Here is a 15,148-nt window from a genome sequence, read left to right on the forward strand (position 1 = left end):
TCCTAGAATCTCATAGAAACATGGAACTGTAGATCCAGAAGGGACCCACAAGAGTCATCTAGTCCAACCCCCCCCTGCAATGCAGGAATCTCAACTAAAGCATAATGAGTGATGGCCATCCAACCTCTGCTTAGAAACCTCAGAGAAAGGAGAGTCCCGAGGGAGTCCATAGAGCTGGCTAGAACTGAGTTTCAGTCCAAAATATCTGGAGGACACAGAGATGGCAAAGGGTGCCCCAGAGAGTGGCCCACCAGTCTCCCTGCAAATAAATCAGGATGAATGAGTAATAAACAGGCCGTCTGTGACACTTGTTCTCTTAATTCATGAACTTAATTCGTCCTGGAGGTCTGTTCTTAACCTGAAACTGTTCTTAATCTGAGGTACCACTTTAGCTAATGGGGCCTCCCACTGCCGCTGCGCCACCGCCACACAATTTCTGTTCTCATCCTGAAGCAAAGTTCTTAACCCGAGGTACTATTTCTGAGTTAGCAGAGTCTGTAACCTGAAGCGTTTGTAACCTGAAGCATCTGTAACCCGAAGTACCGGTACTACTGCAATTCGCAATTCTTATTTGTCTGACCATGTTTGGGTTTTTTTCCAATTTTGCAGCCAGAAATACAGTTTGACTAAAAGAAATATTCAGTTAGGCATCTATCTAGGGGCAATAGTCCCATGCTGTGTGGAAGACCCTTTCAGCAGAAATCCATCAGGCATCCTCAGTTTTTCGACTTTCAGTCACCTATTGAAGACCTTTTCACGCTAACACAGCCCTTCGCAGCTACTTCAAATTTCTTTATTTATTCCGGAACATTAATGATCACTTGCATTGTTTTTAATGGTTTTTAATACTTTTATCTTTTTTGCACCGACCAGATATTTTATGCCATGAAGTACAGAAATGCTTCTATAAATAAATAAGGAGTTCTCCCTCCCCCTAAAAAGAGAGAGAAGACTATAACAGATCTGCGTTTTGAGAATGGGCATTCTTTCATTCAGTGGGGTAAGAGACAGGGAGATCAGGGGGATCTATGGGTCTCTATTGACCAATCTGCTGAGAATAAGACACATTTGTATTTATGAAATTAACTAAGATTGTTCTCTGCCTACATTTGTATTGTAAAAATGATGTGCCACATGTTAATGGGTTTTTTTAAAATAATAATTAATAATAGTTTAAAGCAAAGATTTTAAAGGAAAGTATCTTTATCTGAATTCTAGTCTCCATCAAGCAATTTACCTAAAACACATAACCACGCCTACTGGCAAAAAAAAAAAAAAAAGTTCTACATATTCTTGGTGAGAAACCAAATCTACTGCCAAAAAGAGTTGATCCCTGGGGACAAGACATTCTTATTCCACCGTTCCAACAGAAATGTACCCAAATTGTGATTCAGATAGAAAGAGAGAGAGAGAGACTGGTCACTCGCAGAACCTCAGAGGGTTCCAACACAAATGCAGCCTTTTCCATATGATATGAGTCACCAATCGATACTGGGAAGCAAAATTAAAATTAAATTCTGGGCTAGGAGATTTAGATTGAGAAATTGCTCCCTATATTAATAAAGCAGGCTATTCAGATGCACCCATCCCTTGTGGGTGGAGGGGGGGTTCTGCTGAGAATGGATTTAGGGGACAGGGCATTTACTGAGTTTCTATTTTTATCATCATCATTACCACCACCAATTGCTTTTGTACCCCCTCATCAAGGTAAAGGTAAAGGGGCCCCTGACCATCAGGTCCAGTCGTGTCCAACTCTGGGGCTGCGGCGCTCATCTCGTTCTATAGGCCGAGGGAGCTGGCGTTTGTCCGCAGACAGCTCCCGGGTCATGTGGCCAGCATGATAAAGCTGCTTCTGGCGAACCAGAGCAGCGCACGGAAACGCCGTTTACCTTCCCGCCGGAGCGGTCCCTATTTATCTACTTGCACTTTGATGTGCTTTCGAACTGCTAGGTGGGCAGGAGCTGGGACCGAGCAAAGAGAGCTCACCCCGTTGCAGGGATTTGAACCGCCGACCTTCTGATCTGAAAGCCCTAGACTCTGTGGTTTAACCCACAGCGCCACCTGGGGAGCTCAAAGTTGCATAAATGGTTCTCTCTCTCTCTCTCTCTCTCTCTCTCTCTCTCTCTCTCTCTCTCTCTGACACATACACACACACACACACACACACACACACACACACACACACACCAGACCTCAGTTAATCGCTGCAACAACCTTGTAAGGTAGGTGAAGAGAATAGGACTGGCCCAAAGTCACCCAGTGAGCTTCATGGCCGAGTGGGGATCTGAACTCTGATCTCCCAGGTCCTAATTCGCCACTATAACCACTGCACTGCATTTACTCTCAGGTTGAAAAGGGCTCGTTTCCCCCCACGGATCATCAACGCCCCCCACTTTCAGCTCCCCCAGCTCCTCCACCCCCTCAAAGCAGGCCAGATCCCTTGCTTGCAGAAAGCGGTTCATGTCAGATGTTTCCAGCGCGGCCATGACCCAGATGTCCCAAGGCAGGACAAAAGATATTAAAACCAGAACAAAGAATATATAAAGCAGGGGTCGGCCTCTCCGACTAGGAACTTCAATTGGGGCCACGGCTGGAAATTTTAGTACCTTCCTTGATGAAATCATTGCTGTGTCCCAACAGGGGTCTATAGGTCAGCGTTTCTCAACCGGTGTTCTGCAGCACAGTAGTGTGCCGCGAGACACCGGCTGGTGTGCCGCGACGTACGGCGAGGAAAAGGGCGCTTTGCATTGCTGCCGGACTTCCGGCGAGGCAAGATGGCACGCGGCACGGCAGTGCGAAGCTCCTGAGAGCGACCAGCGTGCCCGTGCCGCCAGCCTAGCCTCCGGACCGCCGGAACCGCCGCCGCCGGTACGCGGGCGCCAAGTGAGCCCGGAGGATCGACCGGGGAGCCGCTGGAGGCCTCCCCCGCGACCCCACCGGAGCGACACCGAAAGCGCCCGGCTGGAGGATCGACGGACCCCTGGGCTCCGCGGCAGCCGCGTGGGCGTCGGAATCGCCCGGCGGATCAAGCAGGGAGCCGCTAAAGCCCCCCAGCGAGCCCGCCTGCGGCCAGGAAGAGCTCTGAAGCCCGGGACCTCCCACCACGCGACGGCCCTGCCTCGTCGCCGCAGCCGCCACCACCCCAGCCGCACCAGGAGAAGAGGAAAAGGAGGGAGGCCCCCCCCAGGTGAGGGAAAAAGGGAAAGATAGGGAGGAGAGGGCCCCTCGCCACCCCCCAACCCAGGTGAGAGCCCCTGGTGGGTCCGCCTGGCTACCGCGCAGCAGTTCTTCAGTGGCATGCTTTACGTCTCCCCTCCAAACTAAACTAAATATAGGGCGGCACAGAGTTGGTGTGCCGCGGGATTTTTTTTCATAGAACAAGTGTGCCGTGGCCCAAAAAAGGTTGAGAAACACTGCTATAGGTTAAGCAGAAGTTGGGTGGCCATCTGTCAAGGATAGTAAAATAAAAAAATTCCTTCAGTAGCACCTTAAAGACCAACTAAGTTTTTATTTTGGTATGAGCTTTCGTGTGCATGCACACTTCTTCAGATACTTCTTCAGGTATCTGAAGAAGTGTGCATGCACACGAAAGCTCATACCAAAATAAAAACTTAGTTGGTCTTTAAGGTGCTACTGAAGGAATTTTTTTATTTTACTTCGATCCAGACCAACACGGCTACCTACCTGTAACCTGTCAAGGATAGTGTTATAAGAATTTTAAGGTCTCAAATATAGAATAAATATCTATAAATGCACACCATATCTAAATATATGGACCATGTGTCTCAAATAGTATGGGAGAGCAATTCCAGAGCCATTTTGACTCTCCCAGTGACCTCAAATATTCCTCTGCAGGGAGGCAAATGGGGAAAGCCTTCCCATTGTCTTTTTGCTTGCAAATCCTGTCTTAAGGGTGTATTTGTGTATGAATAGGGTGAGCCTGTGACCTGGATTCAGGAACTACCGTGTTTCCCCTTTTTTAAGACACCGTCTTATAACTTTTTTCCTCAAAAAAACCACAGGGTGGCTTATTTTCGGTGGGTGTCTTAAGTAAGATGCAAAGTGATACACAAAATAAGGAAAATATTTGGTGTGTTCAAGCAGTTTTGCATTTATTTCTATTCTGCTGCTGAGTCTAGTCTTCTTACAACACAAGGAGGCGGCTTGCCGGGTTGTCGCCCAGCAGCGCGCGCGGAGCGCCCCGAGCCTCTGGGAGCCGGAGGAGGAGGCTTGCTGGATCGTCGTTTCCCTTGTGTTTCCTTGATTTCCTAATCCCTTCTTATCCCCGCCCTGTCCCACCCTAACCCTTCCCCACCCCCACTCCCACCCCCTCATCCTCCTAGTGCCGTACCTTCACTGCGTGTTCCCTGCTGGGGGGTGCGCCTTGGGGGGGGTAATTTTTTCGGTTGCATAGGCTTCGTTGAGCGGCTTTTTAGCTGCTTGAAGGGGGAGCAGTCCAGAACGCTCCGTTTGCTTGCGCTGGGAGCGGGAGCGCTTTAGTGGCCGGGCTAATTTTAAGCTTTTGCCATGTTTTCCGTGCTCTAGGCTAGCGCTCTGAGCGGGAGCGCTCTAACCGCCACCAGCTACCGGTATTTGGGCGGCAGGGTGCCGTTTTCGCGCGCCTCAGGCCACGTGTCCAGTTTTAGGGCTGGCTTGTGGCGCCTTTGGAGGGGTACTGTTGTGTGCGGAGGCTTCCACTCCCTCCCCCTCCTTTGTTGAGTCCATTGACAAGCGGCTTGAACCCGCTTGTCAGCGGTTCGCCAGGCTTTTCCTTGTCTGCGCTCTGACAGCCGCCAGTCAGCTGGGCTCGGGGAGGCTTTTGTGACAGCTGCAGGTCGCGCCTTTTTTGCCGAGGGAAGCGCGGAGCAGCTCCTGGCTCGGTGGCAGCGCTTCCTGTTTGGTAGCGCCTCTCAGTCCTCCGCCTTGCGGAAAGCCTCCTCCTCCTCTTCCCCGCCCCAGTTGTCTCCTTTCCTCGCTCCCCGCCTTTTCTCTCTCACACACACACACACACAGAGGGAGAGACACCGTTCCGTGCGCACGGCCGCTCAGCCATTCTTTCGCGAGCGTGTCACAAACACCGCTCTCCTCCTCCCCCCACCCATCCTTTCTTGCGTGCGTGTTCATGCCTCCTCTGTGCGAGCACCGAAAGAGGGCCGAGCGCACGGTGCTTGTGCCTCCTCCTGTTTCTCCCCCCCCCCCGCCCGTGTGTGAGGGAGAAATTAGCAGTTGAGGGCGAGGACGGATAGAGAGCTGCACGGCGCTTCAGCAGCAGCAACAGCAGCAACCAGTTCCAGGTGCTGAGCCGCGGGAGAAAGAGGAGGCGGTGCGCGGAGCGCCCTGAGTCTCCGGGACCCAGCCCTTTGAATCCTCCTCCTCCTGCTGTTGTGGCTTGGGGCGCTCCGTGCTGTGTTGCTGGGCACATTGTCGGTCCCGCTGCTGGGGCGCTCGGCGGTCTCATTCTAAGTGGCGCTGCTGCAGCAGCAGCAGTAGCCGGTTCCGGGCACCAACCCAGCAGCCCTCCTTTTCCTGCCGCGGCCGGCATGCTGGGTTCCGCTGGCTCGGGGTATGGCTTATTTTCGGGGTATGGCTTAATTCCGCAAAAGTGTAAAAATCCTGCTACGTCTTATAAAATGACTACGTCTTAAAATAGGGGAAACACGGTAGAGTATTGACCATCACAAAAGAATGGCCAGGCTGCCCAGGTAATGCAGTCAGAGACCATTATCAGGTATCCTGGCAGGCAGGATTTCTGCTGTAGACCGCCTCCTTCTGTGATGTATGTATGATGTTTTTGGGGGGTAGTCTTGGGCTACGGGCGGACAATTTCAAAAGTCTATATAAGAGCTTGCGCACCATTGTTCAGAGCTCTCCTCCCTTCCTGGGGAGGGTGTGGGCAGTGGGCCGCGGGGACCCTGTTGCAACAATTCCTTGAATAAAGATCAGGCTTACTAGCCGCTTTGCTTCTCAATATACCCTGGTTGGCCTCTGTTTTCTCCTACCGATAGGGAACCCACTTAAGGACTCTATACGGGCTCCGGAATACTCCATAAGGGAAAGGGAGCAGTTTTACTTATAACAATGCTTTAGTTGAGATTCCTGCATTGTAGGGGGTTGGACTAGATGACCCTTGGACCCCTTGCAGCTCTGCGATTCTGATTCTATCGGTTACAGACAGGTAAAGCACAGACGGCACAGAGCTAGGCTTAGCCCAAATGTGCCACGAATCCATTTCGAAGTGCATCAACTGGAACAAAGCATTTATTTTGCGATTTGGAAGAGAGAGAGAAAAAGTAGGAAGCACAAACTAATGTGGAAACAAGACCGAAAAAGGCCCATGAACGAACACTGGGGAAGCAGACAGCGGCCCGGAAATTGACTGAATCCTCTTCCTAGCCTTTAATGGCCTCTATCTCAGCTATCTGGAAGCCAAAGAAGCTATTTTGCCTATATTAGTGGGAAATGGAGCGTCTCCTTTTTATTGCGTAGGATCTCGCCCAACATGTGAGAAAGAAAAACACGCCATTTCCTGCTAACGCGCAGCCGAAATTAATAAGAGGCCTCTCTAACAGTTGTTTACCACTGCGCAAGAGTCAACGCGATTTCCAGTCAGTGCCACTGATACACCCATAAATTAGCACTAAGTACTCCATTAAAATCTAGAGTTCTAATGCTCGTGCAGAATTTCCCCCTGCCTTTCCGGCGCCCCCTGGGCATAGCCTTCCTCTCCGGGTCCCCGGTGAGGATGCCCTCATGGAAGGGGAGCGATAACCAGCCCTTGCTCGCAGCATCAGCGCAGGGGATATAGCGGGACCCGGCATCTGTTGCAAGAGCTTCTCCAAAGAGATGCAGACCCCAAAACCTCCAGGGCTTGTTTTGGGGCCTGGCAAAAAGCTTAAAGGAAGCTTCTGCCACCTCTTCTTTTGCAGGTGGAGCTCAGTTCCTTCCTGACAGCATATGGCCGCTTTGCGCTGGGTTGTCAAAGCCTTCCAAAAAGCGCATGCCTTTGTTGCTTTAAAATCAGAGGCAGAATCATAGAACTGTGGAGTTGGGAGAGAGCCCCGAGGGTCATCCAATCCAACCCCCTGCGATGCAGGAAGCCTGCCCGCAGCCATCCCTGGGTGGCCTCGAACCACCAACCTTCTGGTTAGCAGCCAGATGCACCGAGCCATTGCAGGCCACAATTTAAACCAGGGCTGGGGAACGTCAGGCCTGAGGGCCAAATGTGCCCACCCCCGAGGCATCACTCCCTGGCCCCCAGGACTCTCTCCAGGCTGCCCACCTCACTGGCCCTACTTTGCATCCCCCTTAGAATCACAGAACCATAGAATCGTGCAATTGTAGAGTTGGAAGGGACCCTAAAGGATCATCTAGCCCAAACCCCCTGGTACCTACAAAGTGTCTGACCCCCCCCATTAAAGAATTGTAGAATTGCAGAGTTGGGAGGGACCATGAGGCACAGTCAAAGGACTTCCAATCCCCAAGTGTCAAAAATTGTTATTTGTGTATGCCGCTACTGTGGCCCATGTTTCATTAGTCCAAAAATGGAAAATGAGAGAGGTCCCAACTATAGAAGAATGGCAGCTTAAACGGATGGAATATGCAAAGCTTGCAGACTTAACATACAGAATAAGAGAACAAGAAGAACATCTGTTTAAAAAAGATTTGAAAATGTTTATTCAAAAGTCAACAATTCAATGTGTTGGTGTTGACCTTTAAAGCCCTAAATGGCTCGGTCCAGTATACCTGAAGGAGTGTCTCCACCCCCATCGTTCTGTCCGGACACTGAGATCCAGCGCTGAGGGCCTTCTGGCGGTTCAATCATTGTGAGAAGTGAGGTTGCAGGGAACCAGACAGAGGGCCTTCTCGGTAGTGGCACCCGCCCTGTGGAACACCCTCCCAGCAGATGTCAAAGAGATAAATAACTACCTGACATTTAGAAGACATCTGAAGGCAGCCCTGTTCAGGGAAGTTTTTAATGTGTGACATTTTAATGTATTTTAACGCACTCAGATTTCTGTTGTAGTCTGCCCCTTCTGTGATGTATGTATGATGTATGGAGGGGTGGTCTTGGGCTGCAGGGGGGCAGCTCAAAAGTCTATATAAGGGCTTGCACACCTTTGTCCTGGGGTCCTCCTCCTCTCTCCTGCGTGTGTGTGTGTGTGAGTGTGTGTGTGTGTGTGTGAGCACGAGCAACCTGTTGCAACAGCTTTAATAATAATAATAATAATAATAATAATAATAATAATAAATTCCTTCCAATAGCACCTTAGAGACCAACTAAGTTTGTCATTGGTATGAGCTTTCGTGTGCATGCACACTTCTTCAGATACACTGAAACAGAAGTCCCCAGACCCTTATGTATAGTGAGAGGGTGAGGAGGGGTATTACTCAGAAGGGTAGTGGGAATGGGTGATTGGCTGATAGGTGTGGTAAACCTGGTGAGGATGTTAACGACTGCAATTGGTCTTACAGGAAAAAGCAAGGGGTGAGATGGCTCAAAATGGCTTTATCATGTTTCATGAGATAAGAATCCAATGTCTCCATTCAGACCAGGTCTCTCCATGGTTTTAAGTTTGGTAAAGGTAAAGGTAAAGGGGCCCCTGACCATTAGGTCCAGTCGTGACCGACTGGGGTTGCGGTGCTCATCTCGTGTTATTGGCCGAGGGAGCCGCGTACAGCTTCCAGGTCATGTGGACAAAGCAGCACATGGAAACGCCGTTTACCTTCCCGCTGTAGCGGTACCTATTTATCTACTCGCACTTTGAGGTGCTTTCAAACTGCTAGGTGGGCAGGAGCTGGGACCAAGCAACGGGAGCTCACCCCGTCGAGGGGATTCAAACCACTGACCTTCTGATCGGCAAGCCCTAGGCTCTGTGGTTTAACCCACAGCGCCACCCGCGTCCCTTTTTAAGTTTGGTAATAAGTTTTAAGTTTGGTAATAGGTTTGGTATTAAGTTGCAATTCAGCAACTTCTCTTTCCAGTCTATTTCTGAAATTTTGAGAGCTTGTATACAATGTCCTGGGAGACTGAAGTGTTCTCCTACTGGTTTCTCTGTCTTGTAATTCCTAATGTCAGATTTATGTCCATTTATCCTTTGGCGTAGGGTTTGGCCTGTTTGTCCAATATAGAGAGCTGAAGGGCACTGTTGGCATCTAGCTTTAATAAAGATCTGGCTGCTTTGCTTCTTAATATTCTCTGGTTAGCCTCTGTTATTTTCTCCTACCGACGGAGAACCTACAAAGGATTCTATAAGGGCTCTTGGGTACCCCATAAGGGAATAAGGGCAGATTTTGTTTACAACAATGGCTATTAGCCGGGATGGCTCTGATCTACCCCAGTGGCAGTAATGCTTCTGAGTACCACTTGCTGGAAACTGCAGGAGGGGAGATGAATTTTGTGTTTTTCATATTGTAATTTTATGTTGTGACCTGCCCTGAGACCTACGAGTATAGGCCGGTATAATAATAATGGTGCTCAAATACTGCTTGCAATTTCCCACAGGCACCACTGTAAGAAGCGGATGCTGGACTCTTTTTACCTTTTTATGTAAAAAAAAAAAAAGAGAGAGAGAGAGAGAGAGTTTCTCAGATTACAAAGAAAGCTCCTCTGGTGGCCGGGGAAATTTGGAGAGCATTTCCCAAGAGCAGAAGCAAAGGACCACGGTTTGAAATCGTAGCTGCAAAAGGGATCTCTGCAACCGCTCCAGGCACGCCCTGTCCCAGAGAGCTGCTCCCGCCGCTGCTATTTTGAGGGTGTAAATAATTAACCACTTTAAGAGTAGGTCTTTTCATCGAAAGAAGGGGAACAGAAAGGCACACACGCTCACACCCGTCACAGGGAGAAAGCAGCCCGAACAAAGATGGCTGGGAGATCTTCTATCGATTTCAATTAGAGATTGAGCCGTACTGTACTAGAAAACGTCTTGTTTTCCCAAAGCTGCCTCCTGGTCCATTTTTAGATTCGGAGGATGTTGGGGAAGGCCTGCACAGCTTATCGTAGAATCATAGAGTCCGGAGGGACCCCCAAGGGTCATATAAGTCAACCCCCACCCCACCCCCGCAATGCAAGAATTACAGCAATGTCCCAGACCAAATGCAGACCACCAGCTCCCAAAGGCTTGGCAAACATCTGGTTTTTCTAGCCTACCGGGGACTGCACACCTGGAAAGTCCTAATATAGAGCTGATGGGGTGAGACTATAGGAAGCCTACTGAGTCAGACCAATTGGCCCATCCGCCTCAATATTTTCTGCACTGACGGGCAGCAGTTATCCACTGTTTCAGGCACTGAGCCACAGCACTTCGCCTAACATAGAAGCTTCTCTATGTTATCAGAATTCTAAGGTACCATAAATGAAATGCAGTTTCAGAAGTGCACAAGGTAAATGCATAAACCGCGTGTCTGAAATAGTGCAGAGAGCAAAACAGCAGGGATGTTTGACCTCAGAGACACCCTCAAGTCATACAGCAGGAAACCCCTGATTAGGGTTGAATGGCCATGCTGGCCTGTCAAAGGAGAAGGGGCCTGTGTAGGAATGAAACAGGTCCTGGACAATGGATTCTGGAAACAAGGTCTACTCTTCACCATTTCCAAAGGATGCCTCGGACAGGCCAGGAGGAGGAGGAGGAGGAGGAGGAGGAGGAGGAAGAAGAAGAAGAAGAAGAAGAAGAAGAAGAAGAAGAAGAAGAAGAAGAAGAAGAAGAAGAAGAAGAAGAAGAAGAAGAAGAGTTTGGATTTGATATCCCGCTTTATCACTACCTGAAGGAGTCTCAAAGAGGCTAACATTCTCCTTTCCCTTCCTCCCCCACAACAAACACTCTGCGAGGTGAGAGAGTTCTGAGACTTCAGAGAAGTGTGACTAGCCCAAGGTCACCCAGCAGCTGCATGTGGAGGAGCGGAGGGTTCACCAGATTACGAGTCTGCCGCTCTTAACCACTACACCACACTGGCTCTCCAGGAAGGGCAATGATCAAGACTTGTCAGACATCTTGATCGACAGACTTGTAAATAGCTGGAGAAACAAACTCTGAGCATGATCTTATTTACATGCACAACCTATTTTGCGATGTATCTGTGCCTTTTTTGGGGGGTGGTCTGCCTGAGAAAGGGAAGGGTGCTATCCAAGGGTTTTAAAACTGTAGCATGCTTTCTGTTCTGGGCTCCTCGCCTCCTTGGGCTGCAAAATTTTGGGCTGCAAAAGCCAACCCCAATTTCCTCACAACATGAAAAAGAAGGAAGAGAAGCAACACTTCCTTCACTCGCAAATAGTCAGCTCTGGAAATGATTTAGGACAGATGTTTTAAGTAGAAGAGTTGGACTAGATTGTAGGAACAGGTAGGTAGCCGTGTTGGTCTGAGTCAAAACAAAATAAAAAAATTCCTTCAGTAGCACCTTAAAGATCAACTAAGTTTTTATTTTGGTATGAGCTTTCGTGTGCAATTTTTTTAGATTGTAGGAGTTTCTTTTATTTTTCTCCTTCTCCCCCCCCCCCCAAAAAACTCCTACACAACGCTATACTATTTAATTTAAAATAATTTTTAAGGCTACAGCCAACTGGCTTTCTCCCTCATTAAAGTCTGATGAACTGTAATTGAGTCAGTATATTTTTACATTTAAAACGGTGATTTAACAGCTATATTTAACCCTTAATTTGGGGAAGTGATAAGTATTAAAAATCAAGACCCAATTTGAAATTAAAAACTCAATCAATTTTTATTCGCCCTGATTACCAGCCCAAATTTGCTCTGGTTTATCCCAACTCTGCAACGTTAAAAAACAGAGAGAGAGAGAGAGAGAGAGAGAGATTTGAGGAGCTGCCAGTGACTGGTCCTAAACACCTGTGCCTACCTTTTTCTGAATATACTGTGGGTTAGTCCATACAGGGGCCTTGATCGTGAATCGTGGCAAGTCAGAAGCCATGGCATGCAACAAACAGGCAGAGAGACTGCTGGGTGAAAAAGACGGAAATGAATATGAATTTCACCTAGCCAGCCAAATGCGTTTTGGTGACAGGTCTCTAAAGTTATCCTGTTTGTTTGGCTCCTCGCCGCTTTGTTGGCAGATGACCTAGAGCAGGGGTTCCCAACAAAATTTTCTCGAGGACCCCTCATCGAGCCGCTATTGTGACAAGGACCCCCATTAATTCCTAATCCTAAAATTAAAAAGTGAGAGCCAAATTAAGAGTCTTTTTATATTTTATATTTATACGTTTTTTACACTTACAACAGAGTACTCCATCAGTATACAGTTAGTTTTAATTTTCAGTTCTTAATGAGATGAACCACTTTTTAACCAACGGTCCATTTTTAACTACGCAAACTGTAGCTTCCACGAAAAACAACACTTTGTTTACAAACACTATGTTTTGCAAAGAGGCAGCGCGCGCCAGGGAGGAGGGAGGGGAATGGAGAAGACAGGGTACCTGCGCAGTAGCGCACAAATGAAGCCGACGCGCGCAAAGCATCTTGGGGAGGTGAGCATTAGTAGAATGCGCGCGAAGCCTCTTTGCAAAACAGTAGTGTTTGTAAAGCGCCACCTAACGGCATACAGCAGAACTACTGCCTCTATCTAATTCTAGTTTTGCGCTAGACTCTGCTCATGCAGGAAGCGGCCAAAACAAAAAATCTGTTATCATACAAAATATATTTAATATATTTTTTATTCTAATAGCATCTTGAGGACCCCTCTGGCATAGCTCGCGGACCCATGGGGGTCCCCGGACCACCTGTTGGGAACCACTGACCTAGAGAACGGTCTTACGTACCCATTAGCATCAAGTGCGTCTGAAATGGCTTTTCTCTCTTTCCTTAAAAAAAGAGAGGAAAAAAGCAGGAAGCAAACACTTCCTGTTTCCTGTCCTCTGTCAAGAAGCAGCCAAAGTAATGCGTAAGGTCCTTTCCTTAGCAGGAGAAAGTCAAGCCATGCAGTTTATGCACCTGGGGAGCCCAGGGCAGGTGACGGCAACCTTGGCGGCATGACTGTGAAAAGGCACGCTGCTTTCTGGATCCTTTCCTGAGCAGACAGGCGAAAAGCAGGATGCTCTGAAACGGAGTAAACATCTTGTCGGAGAACAACCGAAGGCACTTTTCTGCTGCCCTGGTTTTTTTAAAAAAATATTTTAAACCTTAAGTAGCTGGGAATGTTGCCAGCGTCAATATGGACTTTGCAAAGATGGTATCCTCGGTATCAGAGAGCGAGAGAGAGAGACATAAAGGGAAGGCTCTCCTTTTGCTCCCGCTGAGGAGGAGATCACGGAGAGAAGCAAGCATTTTTTTAAAAAAGAAGGCCCAATGTATTAATCAGGCTGAAGGTTATGATGAGACAGCAGGCTTGTGTATTCTCTGCTCAAAAAGAAAATAAGTACATCCTCTCAATTCTACGTCAAGGTCACCAGAATCGCGGAAAGCTCAAGGAAAGCTGAATTCAGCACCCTGCGTGTAAAAATCATGTGATAGAAGCAAAACTGGGCATCCCTGACTCATTCAGCATACAGGTAGGTAGCCGTGTTGGTCTGACGTAGTCAAAACAAAATTTAAAAATCCTTCCAGTAGCACCTTAGAGACCAACTAAGTTTGTCATAGGTATGAGCTTTCACGTGTATGCACACTTCCAACTTCTCTTCATGGTGGGGCAAGGCAAGAAGAAGAAGAAGAGTTTGGATTTGATATCCCGCTTTATCACTCCCCGAAGGAGTCTCAAAGCGGCTAACATTCTCCTTTCCCTTCCTCCCCCCCAACAAACACTCTGTGAGGTGAGTGAGGCTGAGAGACTTCAGAGAAGCGTGACTAGCCCAAGGTCACCCAGCAGCTGCATGTGGAGGAGCGGAGACGCGAACCCGGTTCCCCAGATTACGAGTCTACCGCTCTTAACCACTACACCACACTGGCTCTCAGCAGCAAGGGCAGAAGAGGGAGAGACTTGACCCACAGAGATGGCCCACCTCTGGCTGTTGAGAGTAGCTAGGTATCCATTGCTGGTCTGCTCTTGTCGCCACAAGGGACAACAGTACTACTTGGGGGGGGGTTGGGGGGGACCAAATGAGGCTTCCATCTTTTGTCATGTTCAATTCTTAAATAATCTGGGAAAGTGTTGCTCACAGCATCACACACACCCCTCCCCAAGTTAGTAAGGTAAAAAGGTAAAGGACCCCTGGACGGTTAAGTCCGGTCAAAGGTGACTACGGGGTGCAGTGCTCATTTCGCTTTCAGGCCGAGAGAGCCGGCGTTTGTCCACAGACAGCTTTTCAATTCTCCTAGCCAACAGGACTAAACCGCTTCTGGAGCAACAGAACACCTTGACAGAAGCCAGAGCGCATGGAAACGCCATTTACCTTTCTGCTGCAGTGGTACCTATTTATCTACTTGCACTGGCGTGCTTTCGAACTGCTAGGTTGGCAACAGCTGGGACAAAGCAACGGGAGCTCACCCCATCGCGGGGATTCGAACCGCTGACCTTCCGACTGGCAAGTCCAAGAGGCTCAGTGGTTTAGACCTCAGCACCACCCGTGTCCCCAGAATAACCACAGACCCCGAAATGGGGAGTTTTCTGCTTTGGCCACTGAACTTTGGAATGGCCTTCCCTTTGCCCAACCCTTTCCCTGACCCCAGGAAATTGGACTCTCTTATGACTGGATTCCTGTTTCTCACAAAATGAAAACCAGTATAGACCTATTGTGTCTCTGCTTTTAGGATAGTGTTTTGTTTTCAAATTCTATAAGCAGTGAACGAAAATGCAATTCATTTTTTAAAATAAAAAATGCATGTTTATTCTTCCATGCCTGCAAGGAGCTCAAGCACACATGCATGAACTTTTCCCCACCACACTATGAGGTAGGTTAGGTTAAAGTAGAGATAGCAACTAGCTCAAAGCCACCAAAGGAACTTCATTGGTTTAGGGGGCATTAAATTCAGATCCCCTCCATATGTGACTTCTGTTGAATCATGCACCAGATTAAATTGCACTGAATTTTCACCCCGAAATACAGGGGGAGGGGAGGCAAGAAGGGAGAAGTTTCACCACCCATTGGCAGTTCCTTTTCTCAATCAGCAGTTTCGGTACCACTAAAATAAAATAAAAACCAGGGTCTTCCTCCTGATGCAACTCCAGCAAATAAGGGAACATGCACGCAGAAGTATGACATTGCAATGGT

The 15,148-nt window shown here is 48.4% G+C and overlaps 1 protein-coding gene across 10 annotated transcripts in view; it reads right to left on the reverse strand.

Annotated features, from left to right (window-relative positions):
• The window catches only part of HMBOX1 (homeobox containing 1), a 109,456-nt gene that overhangs the window by 69,785 nt on the left and 24,523 nt on the right, over window positions 1-15,148 (reverse strand). The window contains exon 2 of one of the 10 annotated variants that reach the window (XM_060273166.1): window positions 11,848-11,944. The exons of the other annotated variants lie outside the window; for them this stretch is intronic. The gene's annotated coding sequence lies outside the window, so the exon portion shown is untranslated. The remainder of the gene's footprint in view (window positions 1-11,847; window positions 11,945-15,148) is intronic. 10 annotated transcript variants of the gene reach the window in all.

This window comes from Zootoca vivipara, chromosome 3, assembly GCF_963506605.1.
Source record: "Zootoca vivipara chromosome 3, rZooViv1.1, whole genome shotgun sequence".
NCBI classification, from domain to species: domain Eukaryota; kingdom Metazoa; phylum Chordata; class Lepidosauria; order Squamata; family Lacertidae; genus Zootoca; species Zootoca vivipara.